Here is a 21456-nt window from a genome sequence, read left to right as displayed (position 1 = left end):
CTAGTCCCAGGAGGGGCACTGCCAGAAAATGTTTTTTTGAGTGCAATTTATCAGGGCAATGGCTGATGTTGGCGCTTCAATCATCACGGCACATGGTTGTTATGGTGTCAGGATCATTGAAACACATTATTTCTATTATCGCCTGCCACCAGATGCAGATTATCACTTGTCGCACTTTGCAGATTGTCACTTGCCACGTCACCTGCCACAAGTTGCAGATTCTCACTTGCCACATCACCTGCCACAAGTTGCGGATTGTCACTTGCCACAACTTGTGGATTGTCCACTTGCCACGTCACCTGCCACACATTGAGGATTTCCACTTTCCACATCACCTGCCACGCATTGCGGATTGTCCACTTGCCACATCACCTGCCACACATTGCGGATTGTCCACTTGCCACATCACCTGCCACGAGTTGTGGATTGTCACTTGCCACGTCACATGCCACACATTGCAGATTGTCCATTTTCCACGTCACCTGCCACACATTGTGGATTGTCCACTTGCCACGTTACTTGCCACGTCACATGCCACACATTGCGGATTGTCCACTTGCCACGTCACCATACATTTTGTATCAAAAAAGTTTCTATCCATATAAAATTACAACAATATTGGGTTCAGTAAAAACATAGTGGTAACCAGTAACCACTAATGTGATATATACTATATATATTTTACTGAACCCAATATTGTTGTAATTTTATATGCATAAAAACTTTTTCGGTACAAAATTTATTCCTTCTAATTATGGGCACTGCTATTTTCCCAATTATCCTGTTGCTGCTATTTTCACTTCAATAGGGATGAGGTGCCGGTTTTTTATACTGTCACCCAATTTGCTATTCAAGCTAATACACAATCAGGTGTTTTAATACACCATTTTAATGCTTGGTGACTCTATTATTATCCTTGAGATACTATAAACTTCTTTATATGTAATTGTTTAGTTGAAAAAATGAATTAATGTATTTTGGATTTCTGTATAATTTATTTAGTTATTTTATGCAAATAAGTATACAGTGGTACTAGTTAACCACTTCCCTACCCGTCCATTGTCATATGACATCCGCAGGAACACTCGGTCCCTTCGAGCGGGCATCATATGATGTCCTTGGCTTCCCAGCGGTATGGGGGACGCACGCCCGCTGTGTCACTCGGGAGCCGATGCATGTGCCTGGAGGCCATGATGTTCGCCGGGCACCCACGTTTGTTGGTGAAAGAACAGGAATGTGGATCTGTGTGTGTAAACACACAGATCTATGTCCTGTAAGGGGAATGGAGACAGACCATGTGTTCCTAGTATATAGGAACACCAATCAGTCTCCTCCCTTAGTCAGTCCCCTCCCCCCACAGTTAGAATCTCCCCCTAGGTAACACAGTTAACCCCTTGATCGCCCCCTAGTGTTAACTCCTTCCCTGGCAGTGACATTTATAGAGTAATCAGTGCATACTTATAGCACTGATCTCTGTATAAGTCTCACTGGTCCCAAAATAGTGTCAAAAGTGTCTGATCTGTCCATTGGAATGTCGCAGTCACAATAAAATTTGCAGATTGCCGCCATTGCTAGTAAAAAATAATAATAACAATAAAAATGCCATAAATCTATTCCCTATTTTGTAGGCGCTTTAACTTTTGCACAAATCAATCAATATGCGCTTATTGCAATTTTTTTTACCAAAAATATGTAGAAGAATACATATCTGCCTTTTCTTTTTTTATTGGGATATTTATTATAGCAAAAAAGTAAAAATATATTGTTGTTTTTTTTCAAAATTGTTGCACTTATTTTGTTTATAGCACAAAAAATAAAAACCGCAAAGGTGATCAAATACCACCAAAAGAAAGCTCTATTAGTGTTGCATGACCGCGTAATTGTTATTCAAAATGTTACAGCGCTGAAAGCTGAATAATAATATTTATTAGAAAAAAAATATTGGCATAATAAATATTTTGATAGCAAAATTGTACCTTGGGGTATTAGGATTCAAATTGTTCCCAATCTTAGGAAAATTAATGACTCTTTGAAACATGTCTGGGAACAAAATCTACAGCTGTTTTCATTAGAGATTATTACAATCTTATGTAATCAATATGAAACGGAGATCACAAATCTGGATGCCCAAACCCAGATGTTATATCAGGTTCATGTTGCGATAACGACCTCCCCTATGTTTACTAAGAAAAGAAAAAGCTCTACGTGAAAATATTGAGGAATAAACATTGGGTATTATTAATGTAATGGAAGGTACATTTCTCCATGATAAATTGGCACATGAGAATGGCTATGCCTACAAGTGGAATCAAACTGTATATAACAGACCAAAGAACAGATTGGCCACTCATGCAGTACCTAAACTGGATAATAATGTACGTAACATATCTTCTGCTTCTTCTGTATCATCTAGTCAATCAACAGTTTATCATGACTTATCGGAGGATATACTCCCTAAGAAACAAAAGGGAGAATCCGATACTATGTCAACAGAATCACTTTGATGCACCTTCAGGTCCACTGCGACTGGTCAACCACCATCTGTTTGTTCTAAACAAGTCCTATCACGGTTATCTACCTCTATTCACTACTCACCTAAAAATGCTTCTGCTACACATGCAGTGGTTTACAACTTGGCACTGAGCACCACTGCACCAACTTTGTCTTCTCTTTTCACTACGGTCGGAGTTACGTGCTAGTGATTGTAACACTTTTTCTTTATTTTCAAACAGTACACAACCAATTGACACCAAATTAGCTCCCATTTTTTTTTTGTGAAAACACAAAACCAACCCCAAAGTCCCACACTAGCCACCCTATCCCTGAGAGAGATGATGGAGACACAGAGTTAGAGATTATAAATCTCTGTGGACAAGATTGAGGTATTAAATTGGGCCTAACTTTTTGCCCACAAGTGGACACTGACAAGTTTCAAACCATTAAAGATATAAATTTGTTTGCCAGAAAGGTAATGTACAAAGTTTTTTATGACAAGCCCTCATCAAGTACTGAGGTTGATCATGTTTATTCTGGTGATCTCCCTGCGATATATAGTTATAGTTTATGTGAACTTCAGGCATTGGACAATCTGATGGATTTGTGGGAGGAGGGCCACACCGGGATGGATGCACCACTGGTTCCCCCAGTGGGTGGTGTCCATTAACCACTTGAACACTGGACACTTAAACACCCTTAATAACCAGACCAATTTTCAGCTTTCGGTGCTCTCACATTTTGAATGACAATTACTCAGTCATGCAACACTGTACCCATATGAAATTTTTGTCCCTTTTTTCACACAAATAGAGCTTTCTTTTGGTGATATTTAATCACCAATGGGTTTTTTATTTTTTGTGCTATAAAAGAAAAAATACAGAAAATTCTGTAAAAAAATGAATTTTTCTTTGTTTCTGTTATAAAATTTAGCAGATTAGTAATTTGTCTTCATAAATTTCGGACAAAATTTATACTACTGCATATCTTTGGTAAAAATAAGTACAAATTTGTGGATATTATTTGGTCTTTGTGAAAGTTATAGAGTCCACAAGCTATGGAGCCAATATCTGAAAATTGATCACACCTGAAGGACTGATGGCCTATTTCAATTCTTGAGACCCTAACATGCCATAAAAGTACAAATACCCCCCAAATGACCCCTTTTTGGAAAGAAGACATTCCAAGGTATTTAGTAAGAGGCATGCTGAGTTTTTTGAAGTTGTCATTTTTTCCCACAATTCTTTGCAAAATCAAGATTTTTTTCCTTTTTTTTCCACAAAATTGTCATAATATCAGTTTATTTCTCACACACAGCATATGCATACCCCAAATTACACCCCAAAACACATTCTGCTATTACTCCCGAGTATGGCAATACCACATGTGTGAGACTTTTACACAGCGTGGCCACATACAGAGGCCCAACATGCAGGAAGCACCATCAGGCGTTCTGGAGCACCCAGGCCAATTCTGACATTTCTCTCCTACATATAAAAATCATAATTTATTTGCTAGAAAATTACATAGAACCCAAAAACATTATATATGTTTTTTTAGCAAAGACCCTAGAGAATACAATGGTGGTCATTGCAACTTTTTATCTTGCACGGTATTTGCGCAGCAATTTTTTCGAACGCGTTTTTTTTTGAAAAAAAAACAGTTTTGTGCTTAAAAAAAAAAACTGTAAAGTTAGCCCAATGTTTTTGCATAATATGAAAGATGAAGTTACGCCGAGTAAATAGATACCTAACATGTCACTCTTCAAAATTGCACACACTCCTGGAATGGTGACAAATGTCGCTACTTAAAAGTCCCCATAGACGACGCTTTACTTTTTTTACTGGTTACATGTTTTGAGTTACAGAGGAGGTCTAGGGCTAGAATTATTTCTCTTGCTCTATACGTTCGCTTCTGCATGTGAGCACATGGGGACAGCGGCCCTTTAAAAAAAAAAAATTATTGTTCATTTTACTTTTTTTCCCCAAAAAAACATTTTTTGATCACTTTTATTCCTATTACAAGGAATGTAAACATCCCTTGTAATAGGAATTTGGCATGACAGGTCCTCTTTACAGTGAGATATGGGGTCAATAAGACCCTACATCTCACCTCTAGGCTCGGAAGCCTGAAATAAAAAAATAAAAAGATTCTGGCTTTGATTGTATTGGTGAGTCAGTAGAAGCACCGGAGGGCGGCGGGAGGGGGGACGTAAGAGCGATCAAGCAGTGGAACAGCCGCTATGATTGTTCTTATGGTGTAGGGAATCGCTGGCTGAAAAAGCTGATATCTGAATGATGCCTGTAGCTACACCCATCATTCAGATATCCCAGCACAAAGTCAAGGACATCATATGACAGCTGGCTGGGTATTGCAGGATATCACCGACTATGGCTGGGTATTGCAGGGTATCACCGAGTATGGCTGAGTATTGCAGGACATCACCAAGAATGGCTGGGTATTGCAGGATATCACAGACTATGGCTGGGTATTGCAGGGTATCACAGAGTATGGCTGGGTATTGCAGAGTATGGCTGGGTATTGCAGGGTATCTCCGAGTATGGCTGGGTATCTCCGAGTATGGCTGGGTATGGCAATTTATGGCAGAGTATTGGCAGGGTATTGCAGAGTATTGGCAGAGTATTGCAGAGTATTGGCAGGGTATTGCAGAGTATTGGTGGGTATTGCAGAGTATTGGCGGGCAGAGTATTGGCGGGCATTGCAGAGTATTGGCGGGTATTGCAGAGTATTGGCAGGTATTGCAGAGTATTGCAGAGTATTGGTGGGTATTGCAGAGTATTGGCGGGTATTGCAGAGTATTGGCAGGTATTGCAGAGTATTGCAGAGTATTGGTGGGTATTGCAGAGTATTGGCGGGTATTGCAGAGTATTGGCGGGTATTGCAGAGTATTGGCGGGTATTGCAGAGTATTGGCAGGTATTGCAGAATATTGCAGAGTATTGGCGGGTAATGCAGAGTATTGCAGAGTATTGGTGAGTATTGCAGAGTATTGGCAGGTATTGCAGAGTATTGGCAGGTATTGCAGAGTATTGGCAGGGTATTGCAGAGTATTGGCAGATATTCCAGAGTATTGCAGAGTATTGGTGGGTATTGCAGAGTATTGGCGGGTATTGCAGAGTATTGGCGGGTATTGCAGAGTATTGGCAGGTATTGCAGAGTATTGGCAGGTATTGCAGAATATTGGCAGGTATTGCAGAGTATTGGTGGGTATTGCAGAGTATTGGCGGGTATTGCAGAGTATTGGCGGGTATTGCAGAGTATTTGCGGGTATTGCAGAGTATTGGCAGGTATTGCAGAATATTGCAGAGTATTGGCGGGTAATGCAGAGTATTGCAGAGTATTGGTGGGTATTGCAGAGTATTGGCAGGTATTGCAGAGTATTGGCAGGGTATTGCAGAGTATTGGCAGGTATTGCAGAGTATTGCAGAGTATTGGTGGGTATTGCAGAGTATTGGCGGGTATTGCAGAGTATTGGCGGGTATTGCAGAGTATTGGCAGGTATTGCAGAGTATTGGTGGGTATTGCAGAGTATTGGCGGGTATTGCAGAGTATTGGCGGGTATTGCAGAGTATTTGCGGGTATTGCAGAGTATTGGCAGGTATTGCAGAATATTGCAGAGTATTGGCAGGTAATGCAGAGTATTGCAGAGTATTGGTGGGTATTGCAGAGTATTGGCAGGTATTGCAGAGTATTGGCAGGTATTGCAGAGTATTGGCAGGGTATTGCAGAGTATTGGCAGGTATTCCAGAGTATTGGCGGGTATTGCAGAATATTGCAGAGTATTGGCGGGTATTGCAGAGTATTGGCAGGTATGGCAGGGTATTGGCAGGGAATTGAGGGGTTAATTTTTGGTGAGCACAGCCCACAGCGCTGCTGACACCGATCTCTTCCCCCTCCATTGTACCGATCGGTACAGAGAGGGGAGGGAGGAATCAGCATCATAACATGACGCCGGTTTGTTTACAAGTGATCACTCCATCATTTGATGCTCCGTCATTTACCGTGATCCATGATGCAGGACCCGCCGGTCACGGATGCTCTCGAGTGCGCGCCCCCTGGGGGAGCGAAATTCTGGGAGGACATTATATAACGGCCTCTCAGAGTTAAACAACTGCCCTGTAGCCGTTATTCGGCTATGGGGCGGCTGTTAAGTGGTTAAAGGTGCGCATCTGTACTGGCCTCGCGATTCAGTTCTATTACGATTATCATGTCAATGATTCGATTTGATACCGCTATGCATCACGATTACAGCTCAAGTGCAAATGGTTTTCATCCAAAAAATTCAAGCAACCAGGAAAACTCAATTTTTTTTATTTTATCTGTTCTTAAAAAAAAAAAAAAAGACAACACTTCCTGCATGTAGCAAAGTCTAAACACAACAGACAACAACTTAAAGGAGCTCCAGGCTCTCCCTCAAAATACTAGAGGAGATGGTCAGAGACTGCAGACATGATACAAGAGATGGTCAGAGACTGCAGGCCTACTACAGGAGATGGTCAGAAACTGCAGACATGATACAAGAGATGGTCAGAGACTGCAGACCTACTACAGGAGATGGTCAGAGACTGCAGACATGATACAGGAGATGATCAGAGTCTGCAGACCTGATACAGGAGATGATCAAAGACTGCAGACATGATACAGGAGATGATCAGAGACTACGGACATGATACAGGAGATGATCAGAGACTGTGGACCTAGTACAGGAGATGATCAGAGACTGCAGACATGATACAGGAGATGGTCAGAGACTGCGTACATGATACAGGAGATGGTCAAAGACTGCATACATAATACAGGAGATGGTCATAGACTGTGGACATTATACAGGAGATGGTCAGAGACTGCAGACATGATACAGGAGATGGTCAGAGACTGCGTGTGGACATAGTACAGGAGGTGGCCATAGACTGCAGGCACAATACAAGAGATCAGCAGGTTAGTATGATATCTTTTTTATTTTAAAGAAAACTAATACCCTTTAGTATCACTTTAACAAATCATTGAGTCTTTTGGCAGTAACTTGGATAGTAAAGAGGTACACATCGCTGCAAAAATAAAAAAGGAAGACATTACAATCAACAAAAAATGTACTGCTATCAGCCATAAGTGGATGTTTCCAGAGGGGAGAGATAATAGGGAAATCTCAGGAAGAAATTAGACAGAAAAAGAGTGTGCACTGTGCAGCCCCCAATGTGTTAGGCACACAGCACACACACACTGAATAGGTGCAGCAGGTGGGGGATATGCCACTTCTATACACTCACCCTGCACATACTGTATATTAAGCATGACAGGCTGATCTCTCACCTCCGGAGCACTCCTACCATCCCCCTCTTCTCCTCACAGCTCGTTTCCTGAAGCCGAATCTATGCCTCATTCCATGGATGTTAAAGAGGAGGTCCGCGGAAAAAAAAAGATTAAAAGCCAGTAGCTACAAATACTGCAGCTGCTGACTTTTAAACTTTTAATATATGGACACATACCTGTCCAGAGAGCCTGCGATGTCAGCAGCCGAAGCCGATCTGTCCGTCGGCTCTCGGCTGCTGCCACCGCCATCCTCAGTGAGGGAATCATGAAATGAAGACGTGCGGCTTCACTGCCTGGTTCTCTACTGTGCATGCGCGAGTCGCAATGCGCATCCTCACTGATCCCTGCTGTGTTCTGCAAACTCTCCCAGAATACAGCTGGGGAGGACAGAGTAGGCGCAGGAATTTGCGTAGGTCACCACGAACACTGCAGTGATCTATGCCAGGAAGTGGGAGCAAATAGAGGGGGGATTCCAAAAAGTGGAAATTCCATTTTTGGGTGAAACTCCACTTTAAGACAGCTGCAGTTATCTGTGTGTCACAGCTCCGTTCGGCTTGGTGCCCACCCATCAGGGAGATGACCGGTGTCACTGTCCAGAGCTACAAATCCTGAGGAGGGAAAGAGCATGGGTGGGGGCAGTACTCTGAGGCTACATGATCCAATGGGGGGAATGGTGGCAGGCGCAGCCAGCCGATCCGCAGCTTCTCATCACAGCAAAGACACTGCTGTGTGGGGGAGGGGGAGGAGCCAGAATGATGTCATGCGCAGTGGATTATTCTGTATACCACATCAATGCTGAATCGGGAAGGGCAGCATCATGATGCTGAACCAGGAAGGGCAGCATTGTGATGCTGAACCAGGAAGGGCAGCATCATGATCCATCGATCGATCATTTTCAAAACCCCTAGTGCCTGTATCCCTGGTGTCGCCTTTCCCACACCCGTATCCTTCAGACCTAGGACAAGGGCCCTTCAGGTACTTAGTAACATCCTTAATACTTGGACCTTTGTCCAACCAGCAACTAAAAAAATTGAACAAATACATTTTGATAATAGAGGGATTAACAATTTATCAAAAACACAGAAACAAGCCATAAAATCTCTCCAGAATAATACCCAAATTGTCGTCAAGCCGGCCAACAAAGAGGGAAATTTGGTTGTCACCGATGTTGAAAATTATGAGGCAATGTGTCGGAATAATCTAGACAACAAGAGTAAAAAGTGTAATAGAAAATTTCTACAATGAATACTACTGTATAATTTTTAGGGGACTTACAGAAAGCCCTTATTGATAAAGACACGTGGAACTACTTACGGTAGAGGGCCACCCTGAAAAACAAAAATACATTAAAATCTTACCAGAAATGCCTGTTGCTAGGCATATCATACTAATCTGCCTCTTCCTCCTCCGTGGTGATGTTCGGTCTTCTCTCCTCCGTACGGCGTCTTCTGGGGAATGAGGCGCTGTGTGTTCTGGGAACTGTGTGTCCCAGAACACAGAGCGCCCCATTCACAAAGCGCTGCGCGACTCGCGCATGCGCAGTAGGAAATGGGCAGTGAAGCCGCAAGGCTCCACTGCCTGTTTCCCTTAGTTAAAATGGCGGCACCGGGACCCGAGAGGCAAGGGGCGGGTCAGCCTCAGGCGGCCGACATCGCGGGCGCCCTGGACAGGTAAGTCTGCTTATTAAAAGTCAGAAGCTACAGTGTTTGCAGCTGCTGACTTTAAAAAAATTTTTTTTTAAAGCTGGCCCTCCTCTTTAAATATTAGAGCACCAAAAATTTCCACCTTTTACACATTGTCCAAAATACACAAATCGTTGCCACCACCTGGCCGACCTATTGTATCAGGCTGCCAGAGTCTAACTGAAAATGCGAGTTCCCTTGTGGACAAATACATATGTCCACACATGATGTCACTATTCTCCTATATCAAGGATACTATTGACTTTCTCATAACTATGGAGGGTATACGTCTCCCCAAAAATACCTGGTTGGTAGCTATAGGTATTGAAAGCCTTTATAATACCATTCCACATGCTAGAGGGGTTAAGATTATAGAAAATCAGTTAAAATAAAGGGGACAATTCGGCAGGACAATATAATTAATTTGTTGTGGAATTGCTTTAGTTCATCCTTACTCGCAACGTCTTTATGTCTGGTCCGTCCCATTACCTGCAGGTGTAGGGGGTTGCAATGGGGACACGATGTGCCCCACGTATGCAAACCTGTACCTGAGGGGATGGGAGAATGAACTATTTGCACGTGAAGACTTGTCTGACCTTCTGCAACATGTTATTACATGGTATCGATACATTGATGATGTTCTACTGTTCTGGTCCACTAGGGATGAGCTCTTGCAATTCTTAGATTGTATATCTGTAAACAACTTTAACTTGAAATTCACTATGGACTGTGATCAACATAAAATCTATTATTTGGATGTAGAAATTTCCATTGATGTGGAAGGATTTTTATGCTCCTTATTATACAGGAAGCCATCTGCAGGAAACACCATCCTGCATGCTACTAGTGCACATGCAAAATCTTTACTTAAAAGTATAGTCAGTACATTAGACTTAGGAGAAATTGTACATTAGACAGTAACTTTAAAAAAGGCTGCTAAAGGGTTATATATTAGATTGAAAAAAAGGGGCTACAGTTATACCCTCTTAAAAAATGCATACAATAAAGCTTATAAGCAGGAAAGAAAATCACTATCTTCTCAAATAAACCAAAAAGGTTTAACCAGCCAGTGAGAGTAATTACCCAATACTCAAAACAACATACCCAGATAAGAAATGTTTTGAATATGTTTTGGCCCCTTTTGATGGCTGATCCTACTGTGAATAAATATGCCAAATCCTACCCAGAAATCACGAACAGACAGGCACCCTCCCTTAGAGATCGATTGGTTAGCAGCCATTTTGACATTATGGCTCAGAGAAAACCATCCTGAGTGGGTACGTATGCATGGGGGAAATGTGATATTTGTCTATATGTATTAACCTGCCGTGATGTTTTTCTTCCCAATGGTCAAATCCACTCTATCGCACACAGACTCACCTGTCAAACGATAAGGGTGGTATACTTAGCCAAATGCCTATGTGGATGTTTTTATGTAGGCAAAATTAATATCCATTTTACAAACGCAGAAAGGAACATACTACTCCAATTTCAAAATGTCATTAGATGACATGTGGGGGTTACAACACAATTTTGATATGAACATGATTAAGTTCATGGCCCTCGAGTATGTGCCTAGGATTGTGAGGGGTGGAAGCATTGATCAAACCCTGTTACAATTAGAAACTCGTTGCATCTATAATCTCAATGCCACTATATACCCAGGATTGAATGAGTATATACGTTTCAAATAATTTCTGTAATACATGGTTGCTTTTATACTTGTGCTCTTTCTGGTCTCTAACTTACAATATTCTACTAATATGTGATCTTTGTTGTTTTCCCTCTCTCCCTCCATATTGGTATTAACAACTTTCCATATTTCCTGTCTGTTGACTGATATCACAGTTTTGCTACTATGGAATAATTGCTTAATTGTTAATTACAGTTTTTTTGTCAATAAATATTATACATTTGAATTTGTATGCTTATGAATTATTGATATTAAATAATATGTTATTGTAACTGTACAATGTAATCTAGAATGTATTGTAAATTTTATAATTCTGCTGTATCGTGGAATATTCTGTCCTCTAGTTGTATTTGAATGTGCAGCATTCCCCTTTAAATCACCGGAGAGTATGGGGTGTTTGCACTAGTAGGTGGTGCATTGTGTGCAATCGCATAGACGCTCGGGGCATCTGCTGAAATTTTGGCAAATGCCCATTTTGGTTGCATGCTATGTGTCAGCCCTATGTCCATCTGAGCCCTCCTATGCTAGGCACTTGTGCCGCTCTACAAACTTGAGTAAGCTTTGCTGTTGTGTTTGGATTGAGGGAATTGGCTTCGCCCACCTTTTGCGGGTAACAGCCGTAATTTCATCTGGCCAGCATCTCCTCCACCTCTCCCCTGCATGGACTCCTGGGTTTTTTAGGCCAGTGGAGGGCTCTGTGTATTGGAGCATGCACAGTAGCCACATCTCCTCCTCGCTCGGTCGGTGACGTCAGACACTGACCGAGTGGGGGATACATAAGGCCAGCATTTCTGGCATACTCATAGCTGGAAGGCAGGGGTGACCCTTATGATCTTGTGCTGTTAGGTAAGGGGTAATAATTTGACTGTTAATAGCAAGGCTATGGATGACTGGTTTGTACATAGCACAATGTTGTGATGTGTTTGTGACCTACATACTGGTGCTGTATGGACAATGAAATGTTTGACTTGTAATCTAGATGTGTATATATTTTGAGTGTTTTTTATGATTGGCTGTTGGTTTTATGGATTGTTTCTGTGTGGGTTTGGAGATGTATCCCTTGAGGCACCAGGTTTGGCTACCACGGTGTGTGATTTTTGAAAGATTCTCTATTCAGGTGCGGTTGTTTTTGTTTGTGAATATACATTTTGTCAGTATAATAATGCAGCATGTAAGACCATTTATCTCCCCATTCTTGGCAGTGATCAATGTATGATAGCACCATGTATTTGTGATTGCAGCTAGCTGCTGGCACCCCTTCACTAATCTGTGTGTATATCAGACTTTTGTAAGTATAGTGGAGGCTATGTTAGCCTACAAATTGGACATTTGTTGTTTGTGTCCAAAAACCTATGTGATGTTTGGAAATCATTTTGCTTATTGTATTCCCTTAGTCTGGTCCCCTGTGATTGCACAGAACCTCTTCTCCATATTTCTGTGGACCCACTTGGCGATTCTCCTGTATGTCTCCATGGGTGAGTTTTGTTTGGGGAATGAACAGAATAAGCCATGATATGTGAATATAACGTTTTTTGTATTTGTATGAATAATTATTGATTTGGCATATGATCTTATCTTCATTAGAGCTCTATGAAAATTTGTGGTCCTTTGAAAATCCCTGAAGAAGCCAATTTTGGCAAAACGTGTTGGGACAAAACATCCAATATTGATCATCTCCTATATATGGACACCAAAAAACACTAATGTGATATATACTATACTCTGATTTTTACTGAACCCAATATTGTTGTCATTTTCTCTGAAAAAAAATTTTTTTTATACAAAATGTATTCCTTCTAATTATGGGCACCACTATAATCCCAATCATCCTTTACTGCTATTTTCATTATCTGTTATTATTTTATTATAAAGAAGTAAAACAACTGAAAGACAGAGTCAGTTATAAACGCAATATGTTGAAAATTACCATCAACATGGTAATAAAATAATTAGCCAAATCAAATTTAAGTCTGTGTTTTTAGTTGGTACCAATCTGTTACTTTCCTGTATGTTCTGCACTCAGCTGAGCTGAAAGAATGCTACATGACATTATTTTTTCTGTCTATAAAGATTCCATTTTCCCATGTAACCCCCTGATGAATTAAATCTTAGCTTCAAAGCTTGGCTCTTTGTCCTAAGATTTTTATACAGAACTTGGAAACACAGGTTTTATTCCCCACGAGAATAAAGCATATTTCTTGGTACTGTAACTCTCTTCCTGGAACAATAAATCAGACATTTTAATATGCAAACAGTTACTATATTGCTAAAGTGAGAATAAAACTCTGAATACACTAAGGAATATTTACCGGAAGGGAAAAGGGGGGGGGGGGAGTTTATGGAGAAAAATATTATTATATACTTTAACTAATGACATCTAATGACTTATTACACTAATACAAAGTGTGTACTGGGTTAATTTTATTTCAAGTTACATTAAAATGTTTATTTTCAAAGGATCTGGTTTAAAAAAAAATCAGGTTTGCAAGTGCCAATTTTTCATTACCTATCTAATTTTATATTCCAACAAAGGAGTCTAATTGACAAGTCTTATCCAACCCTTGACCATCATAATAAAACCTTAAAGCTTCTGTTGTAAGGTTTGATTATCTTAATAGAATCCAGCTTTCATATATGCGTTCTTTGCCACATATATAGGCTATTGCACATGAAACTCTCACAGTAATACATATTTTATTAAACAAAAAGCATTCAGTTTTGCATAAATTGGTACAGAATGAATTTAGAATGTTGAGGAATATTTGGCTGTAAAACTATAATAAGGGAATTGTGCATAGCGTTGTATGATGAATTATGATGAAATTGCAATCCAACAAAAATGTATGAAAAAAAGTGATTTGTTATTTGATTACACAGGTGGCACATTTTTCTGAAACCTTCTTATAGCAATCTGGAAAAGTGCTCTAAACAAGGTCTAGATTTCAGTAAAATGCAGCTGCTATTTTTGAGCTCATTATAAGTCCTTAAAGCTGAACCCCATCGTCATTTGTACAGTTTACTCTCCCGAACTTAGCCACACTTATGTCATTGCATTCTAACATTGTGCACTAAAAGCTGTATTTTCCCCAGTAGCTCCCATCTAACTTTTAGGCTAGATGAAGTCCAGTGTCATCCATCCCACCCCTTTACTTTTCTGGACTGCAGCTTTGTGAGTTGCTGCAACCCTACATCTAACATGGGTGTTACCCATGTTGGTCTGCTAATGCAGTATGTAAGTGGCCCTACCAACTGGAGGCTGTTGGTATCATCTTCTGGCTAGGCGTTTGACCCAGAGGAAGCGGCTGCCTAAATTTATTCTAATACCCGAGCTTGGCCACAAAGCAGAGATCTGTCTCCTTTCTGTATTGCATTTCTGGAAGGGAAAGCATAAAGCTAGAGCTCCTCCTACCAACTTCCAGTTATGCCCTGTACACGCGGTCGGACTTTCTGGTGGAAAATGTGCGATCGGATCGTGTTGTCAGAAAATTTGATCGTGTGTGGGCTCCGTCTGACTTTTTCCGTCGGAATTTCCAACACACAAAGTTTGAGAGCGGGATCTAAAATATTCCGACAACAAAATTTGATCGTTTAAATTCCGATCGTGTGTAGACAATTCCGAAGGACAAAGTGCCACGCATGCTCAGAATAAATTATGAGATGAAAGCTATTGGATACTGGCCTGTCTATAGTCCCATCGTACGTGTTCAGAATGATCGTATTTTCCGACAACTTTGTGAGACCGTGTGTATAGAGCATAACAAGCACAGGGTTCATGACACACTTTGGCCTAGGACATAGAAAAGAGCCAGACATTTAATGTGAGTATTTACTCTAAAGGTACAATTACACCTATGATCATTCATTGCCTCTAAATGACACTAGTATCCTGTAACTCCTATCAAGAGCCAACCTACTCCATGCCTCAGGGCTCTTGAGAGATGTATTCTGGCAGAGCACTGTGATGTGTATAGGAATGGACATACAGTGTTCTGCTGAACCCCGCAACCCCCCCAACCCCCCCCCCCCCTAATATGCCATCATCCACGTGCAAAATTCTTTTAGCAGGTTCTATAGGGGCTCAGTAGGAACTAAGTTACAACTTTAGATGAGCAGACATCAATTTAAAAGTAGAACTACAGCCAAAGTTTGGATGGAACATGAACAAGTTAGACCCTATGTCAGGTACTTATTGAAGTGTTTATTTTCTCTCCTTTCCTGTGGACACCAACACAAAAAACGTGTGGAAAAATATGTCAGTGACACAGTCGACAATCAACACATTTCATTGTTTTTTTATATTTTTGCCATAATGATTTTTATTTAAGAAAATTTGTAATATACAGAGAAGTTGAACATTGTATAATAACAATTGGTGATACAAAGTTATGCAATAGGTGAGAGTCAGTTGACAATGCATAAACCTTCTAGATATTGGTCGAGTCCCGATGCAGTCTACAGGTTTGTATAACCAACAACTTGGAGCAACATGTAAATGAAACCAAATAATTTGTTCAGAGTTTCATCGCTGTATGATTATGGAGGTAGAGTCCATAATCCAAAATCAACCCATTTGTGAGGGAGGGGATTTTTCGGGGGCTCAGAGTGGCCCAGGGAGGGGCCCTCCCCCCTATTATCCGAACCCAATGGAATGGTGGAAACCACCACCCAATCAGTCTCCACAAGGAAATGGTCAAATTCGAAAGAGAAAAGAAAGAGAGGAAGGAAAGGGGGTAGGAGAACTCAAAAGACCCAAACCCCATTAGGTGCAGGGATCTATAATTTGAGTAGCTGTGTGCTTAGTGAAGATGAGATGTGGGTTCTGGACAGGGGATTGAAATTTGCCCCTGTCCAGAACCTGAATAAATTTCAGAAAATTCATTTCATGTAAATATTCACAAGTACATTAGAGGTTTAAACATCAAAAAATATTTTTTGTCTAATCCAGTAAAAAAATAAAACAGCTTAGAGGTGGGAACTCATTCTAACCTACGCAACAAATCTACTTTTAACCCTTTAAATATGGATAACAAATATTTTGAGGTGTTTATGAGTATGGTGTTCAATGATTTGGATGCGATGAAAATAAGAAAGGTAACAGACCCACAATACATTAGGAGGGGCATGAAATTATTGGAGGAGCGCAAGGACATCATCATTCGTCCAATGAGGGAGGGGGTTTGGTGGTTTTGAATAAGAGTGATTATCAGGCAGAGATGAGGAGGCTATTGAATGATGAGGATACATATAAAATCCTCGCAAAGGATCCAATGTTGGAATTTAAGAATTAATTGCACATGTTTGTTGAGGAAGGTAAGAATAGAGGCATATTGAATAAAAAGGAGGCAGCTTATCTAGACCCCCTATTCTGCAGGACCCGAATTATATACTGTCTGCCAAAAATCCATAAGGACGGGGCCAATCCGCCTGGGAGGCCGATTGTCAATGGAATCGACTCTATTTCATCTAGAGTCGGACAGTATATTGACTCTTTCTTACAGCCACTTGTGTGTAAAACAGAGGCGTTACTTAAAGACACTAAACACATCATACAAGTTTTAGAATCAATTGACTGTACATCATCCACTATTTTAGTGACTGCCTATGTTAGCTCGTTGTACACTATTATAGGCCATGAGGACGCTATGTCCTCTGTACAATGGGCCTTAGCATCATCTACCCTCTTGAGAAGGCATAAAAACTTACTTCTGAGGTGCCTCAGTTTTTGCCTATCCAGAAATTATTTCTGGTACGGTGAACAATACTATTTTCAGACAAGGGGAGTGGCAATGGGGGGCACGTTTTGCTCCCAGTGTGGCAAATTTGTTTTTGGGCCACTGGGAGGGGGAAGTTGTCTTCAAAAATTGCCCCCCTCTAGAACTTGTCTGCTATAGGCGTTTTATTGACGATCTTATTCTAATATGGCAGGGGGATCTGGTCGCTCTAGAAAAATTCATATGTACCATGAATAATAATTCTAAAAATATACAACTCACCTGGAATGTGAGTATGGAACAGATTGTCTTCCTTGATTTGGAGATATCGAGGGGCGGTGATCATTTCCGCTTTTGTAATCATTTTAAGCCGACAGACCGAAACTCTTATATCCCTCTGGGGAGTTGCTACCATCGGTCATGGTTATGCAATATCTCCAGAGGTCAGTTTATCAGGCTTAGGTGGAATTGCTCCCGAGACAAGGATTTTATATCCCAATCCCAAGTTCTGGTGACCAGGTTTCAACAAAAGGGGTATGAGAAATCTACCCTTGATGGTGTAGTAGAGCGGGTGAGAGACATGCAGAGAGAGGTTCTTGTTGCTGATAAGATCAAGGAGGACAATACCAATGTTGCAAATTTTAAAATGATATTGAACTATAATGTCCAACACAAAATGTTTTTAAATATTGTTCGTAAAAACTGGTCCATCTTCAAACAAGATAAGGTACTTGGTTCCCATTTACCACAATGGCCATCATTTATATTTAAAAAGGCATCGTCCCTATGGGATCGGCTGGCCCCTAGTGTTGTTGATCCCCCTATACAATCAGATAATTGTCTGTTTTCCTTCCTCTCTGGGTTCTATGCCTGCAGTAAATGTACCGCGTGTAAGCATTCAAAGTGCAACATTAAAAAACGTAAAAACTTTGTATCCTCAGCAACAAATAAAGAATATAAGATTGAGCAATTGATCACATGTGCTACGATTGGTGTTGTTTACATGCTTGAATGTGAGTGTGGCCTACAATATATTGGTATGACATCTAGGCCCCTCCATGTGAGATTAGGCGAGCATATAAACAACATCAAGAAGGGACTTAAAACTCACAATGTCTCCAGACATTTCAAACTTGTCCATAACCAAAACCCTAGGGGTTTGAAGTTCTGGGGAATTGAGAAAGTTGTGTAACATTGAAGAGGTGGCAATTTCATATGCTAGCTTAGTCGGAGAGAGTCTCATTGGATACATGAAACAAAAGTTCTTATACCAACAGGCTTGAATGTGGAGTTTGACGTTAATTGTTTTATTTCAGATCGTTAAAATAGTTTTTTATTATATTTCTTTGTATTTTTATTTATTTATATATATATTTCTTTCTGTATGTATTAAATTAATATGTACTTGAGGATGAACAGAAACGTGGGTGGTCACATATAATCATTTTCTTATGATTCTTTTTTCTTACGATCCTTCTTATATTTTACGATTATGTAGTAATTAGGCATGTTGCCTTTTTTATAATTTTATAATGAATTTTATAAGTATTTTTTCTAATATAGAGCTATATTGTAATGGGCACTTACACATGCTGGTAAGTTTTCTGGCTAATAAGTTAGAAAAAGTAATATCTATGTGGAGAACAGTGTTGGTACTGTGGGCAGTGATGTTGCTGTCTGATGTTGCGGCGATGTCACTGTTTACATATCATGGGTATGTTGTCACGCAGAGTGCCAGTCCTTCCGGGTTCCGAATGGTTTATTGGCAAGCTGGAAGTTCTGGTCGTTTTGTTTACTAGGCTGCTAATGGTAAGCCGGAAGTTCCGGTCGTTTTGTTTACCAGGTTGCTAGGGCTTTGGACACATTTGATTTACGGCGCCATAGCAGTGTATATATAGCGGGTGTTCTACGTCACACAGTCACCACTGATGAAGCATGTCACCCGCGTCTTCCATTCATACTCGTGGCTATTACGATCATTTTTTACTGTTGATCCTTCGCACTGGGGAACAGTGCACTAACATGTAAGTGCAATAGTCGTTTAATAAATTCGTATTTATCTTTTTATATATACGAGAGCACTATTTTGTACCCTTATTGCCATTTCATGTCGGCTCGTTTGGAAACTGGTGGAGCCTACTTCTGGGTATATGTGATCTACACTGCCCAGAATTATATCTGTAGCGCTATAGAGGTGAAAGTGGAATACCATATTTTCCCTGTATTAAGGGACTGCTTGTTTGACCCTATTCATACTGAGGGGTCCATCAGATGAGGTGAGCTGCTAGTACTCTCGATTGGTGCAGGAGATCACTTGGGTGAAGACTTGGGTCACTTGTTCATTAATAAGATCACCTTGTATGGACACTTGTTGGTGTTTTTAAGGACTTTCTTTTCTTGCAATTATTATACATTATGTCTTTTTTTGTTTAAGTGTTTTTTGCGCTGCACTGCTTTGTATTTATTTTTCTATAAGGATTTGATAAGTTGGTCCACAGTGTTCAGCTGCTGTCTTTCTGATATATCTATTGCCCTGATTGATTTCTTGCTTCTTCATAATCCATGGTTCCCAAGAAGCGAAGGAGTATAGATGAGTCGGTTATGGTGTAGGTCAAGTCATTCGTTCCGGAGGGACTCGTAATAAATCAGGCTCGTATTGGGCACGGTGAGATGGGCTTATGTGGTGTATGCATCATTTCATTGTTTTTACTTACCTTTGGTCTGGTCATGTAAGGCCATTTTATAAAAATAGGGCCACTGGAAACTAGAGGAGAAAATTTACGCTACTGCCATACCAACCAATACAATTTTTTTGTTTAATCTGAAAGAGGAAAAGTTACTTTACTTTAGTATTGCAAAACTGCTCCTTGCCCAACCCCTCTATGACATTGTATCATAGAAGCAGGCCTCTTTATACATTTTGATGCCTGCTGAGCTGTAATGTATTGAAAAGCAGTAATTGCATAAAAGGAAAAAAAATTACATTTTGCACATATAGCCAGTTCCTTGGCTAGAGTCGGAGAGTGATTTTGGACACCGTGCTGCAATGCTATCTGTGCTCAAAAAAGGACTTCAACTGAATTACCTTCGCTACCTTGCCTCCATCCACCAGGGGGAGCTGACAAGCAGAAGATGCTGAAAAGACTTGATTGTTGGCAGCACTGAATCATGAGATATGAAGTTTGGTACTACAATTCCCAATGCAAACTGGGTATAAAAAGCGAGAGTAGTATTTTCGCAGGCTGAAAACCAAGGGATTTCCTCTCTGCCGCACTGCTAGCTGGCCTGAAGAACTAGGGATAAAGACTGCTCATTCAGATGCCATTCAAACAGAGTAAAAAAAATAATGATAATACCGTGCCAACCTCAAACGTGAGCAGCCAACACAACAATCAGACTAATTGTATATCAAAATGTGTATAAAAGTGTGTATAAAAGTGTAGCGCTAATAATGTGTCTAAATTCACCAACGCATCACAGGATATAAATCTGGATGCGACATGTGTTTTAGATAATATAACACTCTAATTTGATCAGGTGATTGCTGCATGTGTCTCATTGGTCGGCGGGCTGGCGTGTTGTTCATCAGCCCGGTGAGTGAGTTGAGTGGATATACAGAATGAATGGGTTCAATTCTGAGCTTCCTTCTTCGGAAATACATACTCCCAAGACATGCTTTGAGTCACAGCTCTGTCATTCACGTGTTGATTAGATGACTGCTGCGTGTGTCTCATTGGTTGGTGGGCTGGCATGTTGTTCATCAGCCTGTTGAGTGAGTTGAGTGGATATTCAGAATGAGGCTTGGTTTCAGCTCATATAGGCTGTATTTGATTGGCTTATCCTTACATCTCGTGACGGAGATTGGCCCGCATGCCAAGGAATCCGGAAGTCAGATCGTACAGGGTCAATTCAGGTGTTTTTCATTGCTTATTTTTCTTATATATATATTAGCACAGTGGTGGCAGGCTGGCATATACCCCAGCAGAAGTCTATGAGGATGAAACGCGTCAGTTAGATATGCTAGTCATGCTATTGGTTTAACCAGTTGAGACCCGCGCTATAGCCGAATGATGGCTACAGCGCGGATCTCCTTTGCCGGGACTGCGTCTATTCACGTGCACGAGCGGCCTGCGCACCCCCTGAGGGGCGCGCGCGGTGCACTCTGTGATCAGCGAGTCTATGAGACTCGCCTGATCACCGATCCGAGCAAGGGGTCGATCCCGACCCCTTATCACGTGATCAGCTGTCAGCCAATGACAGCTGATCATGTGATATAATGGAGCCGGTAATGGGCTATTATATAAAAAAAAAGAGCCGATCACCGGCGGCCGTGATCGGGACATCAGTCCCGATCACGGCCAGCCCTGCCAGTGCCCACCTGCCCCCTGCCAGTGCCCACCTGCCCCCTGCTTTGCCACATAAACAAAAGATGTGTCCCCCCTGTCAGTGCCACCCAGCAGTGCCCATAGTGCCACCCAGCAGTGCCCACAGTGCCACCAAGCAGTGCCCACAGTGCCACCCAGCAGTGCCACCCAGCAGTGCCCACA

General features: G+C 41.1%; 1 long non-coding RNA gene across 1 annotated transcript; it reads left to right on the top strand.

Annotated features, from left to right (window-relative positions):
- Positions 1-11508: 11508 nt before the first annotated feature.
- On the top strand, positions 11509-13161 carry LOC143940250 (uncharacterized). Its single transcript, XR_013263841.1, has 3 exons — positions 11509-12486; positions 12593-12673; positions 12783-13161. It is a non-coding gene; the product is annotated as an uncharacterized LOC143940250 (long non-coding RNA).
- The last annotated feature ends 8295 nt before the right edge of the window (positions 13162-21456 follow it).

Source organism: Lithobates pipiens, unplaced genomic scaffold (genome assembly GCF_037356315.1).
Source record: "Lithobates pipiens isolate NorthernLeopardFrog02 unplaced genomic scaffold, aLitPip1_a1.2 Scaffold_3, whole genome shotgun sequence".
NCBI lineage: Eukaryota > Metazoa > Chordata > Amphibia > Anura > Ranidae > Lithobates > Lithobates pipiens.
Note: the sequence above shows the minus strand (reverse complement) of the source record. Positions and strands in the feature narration are given on the sequence as shown.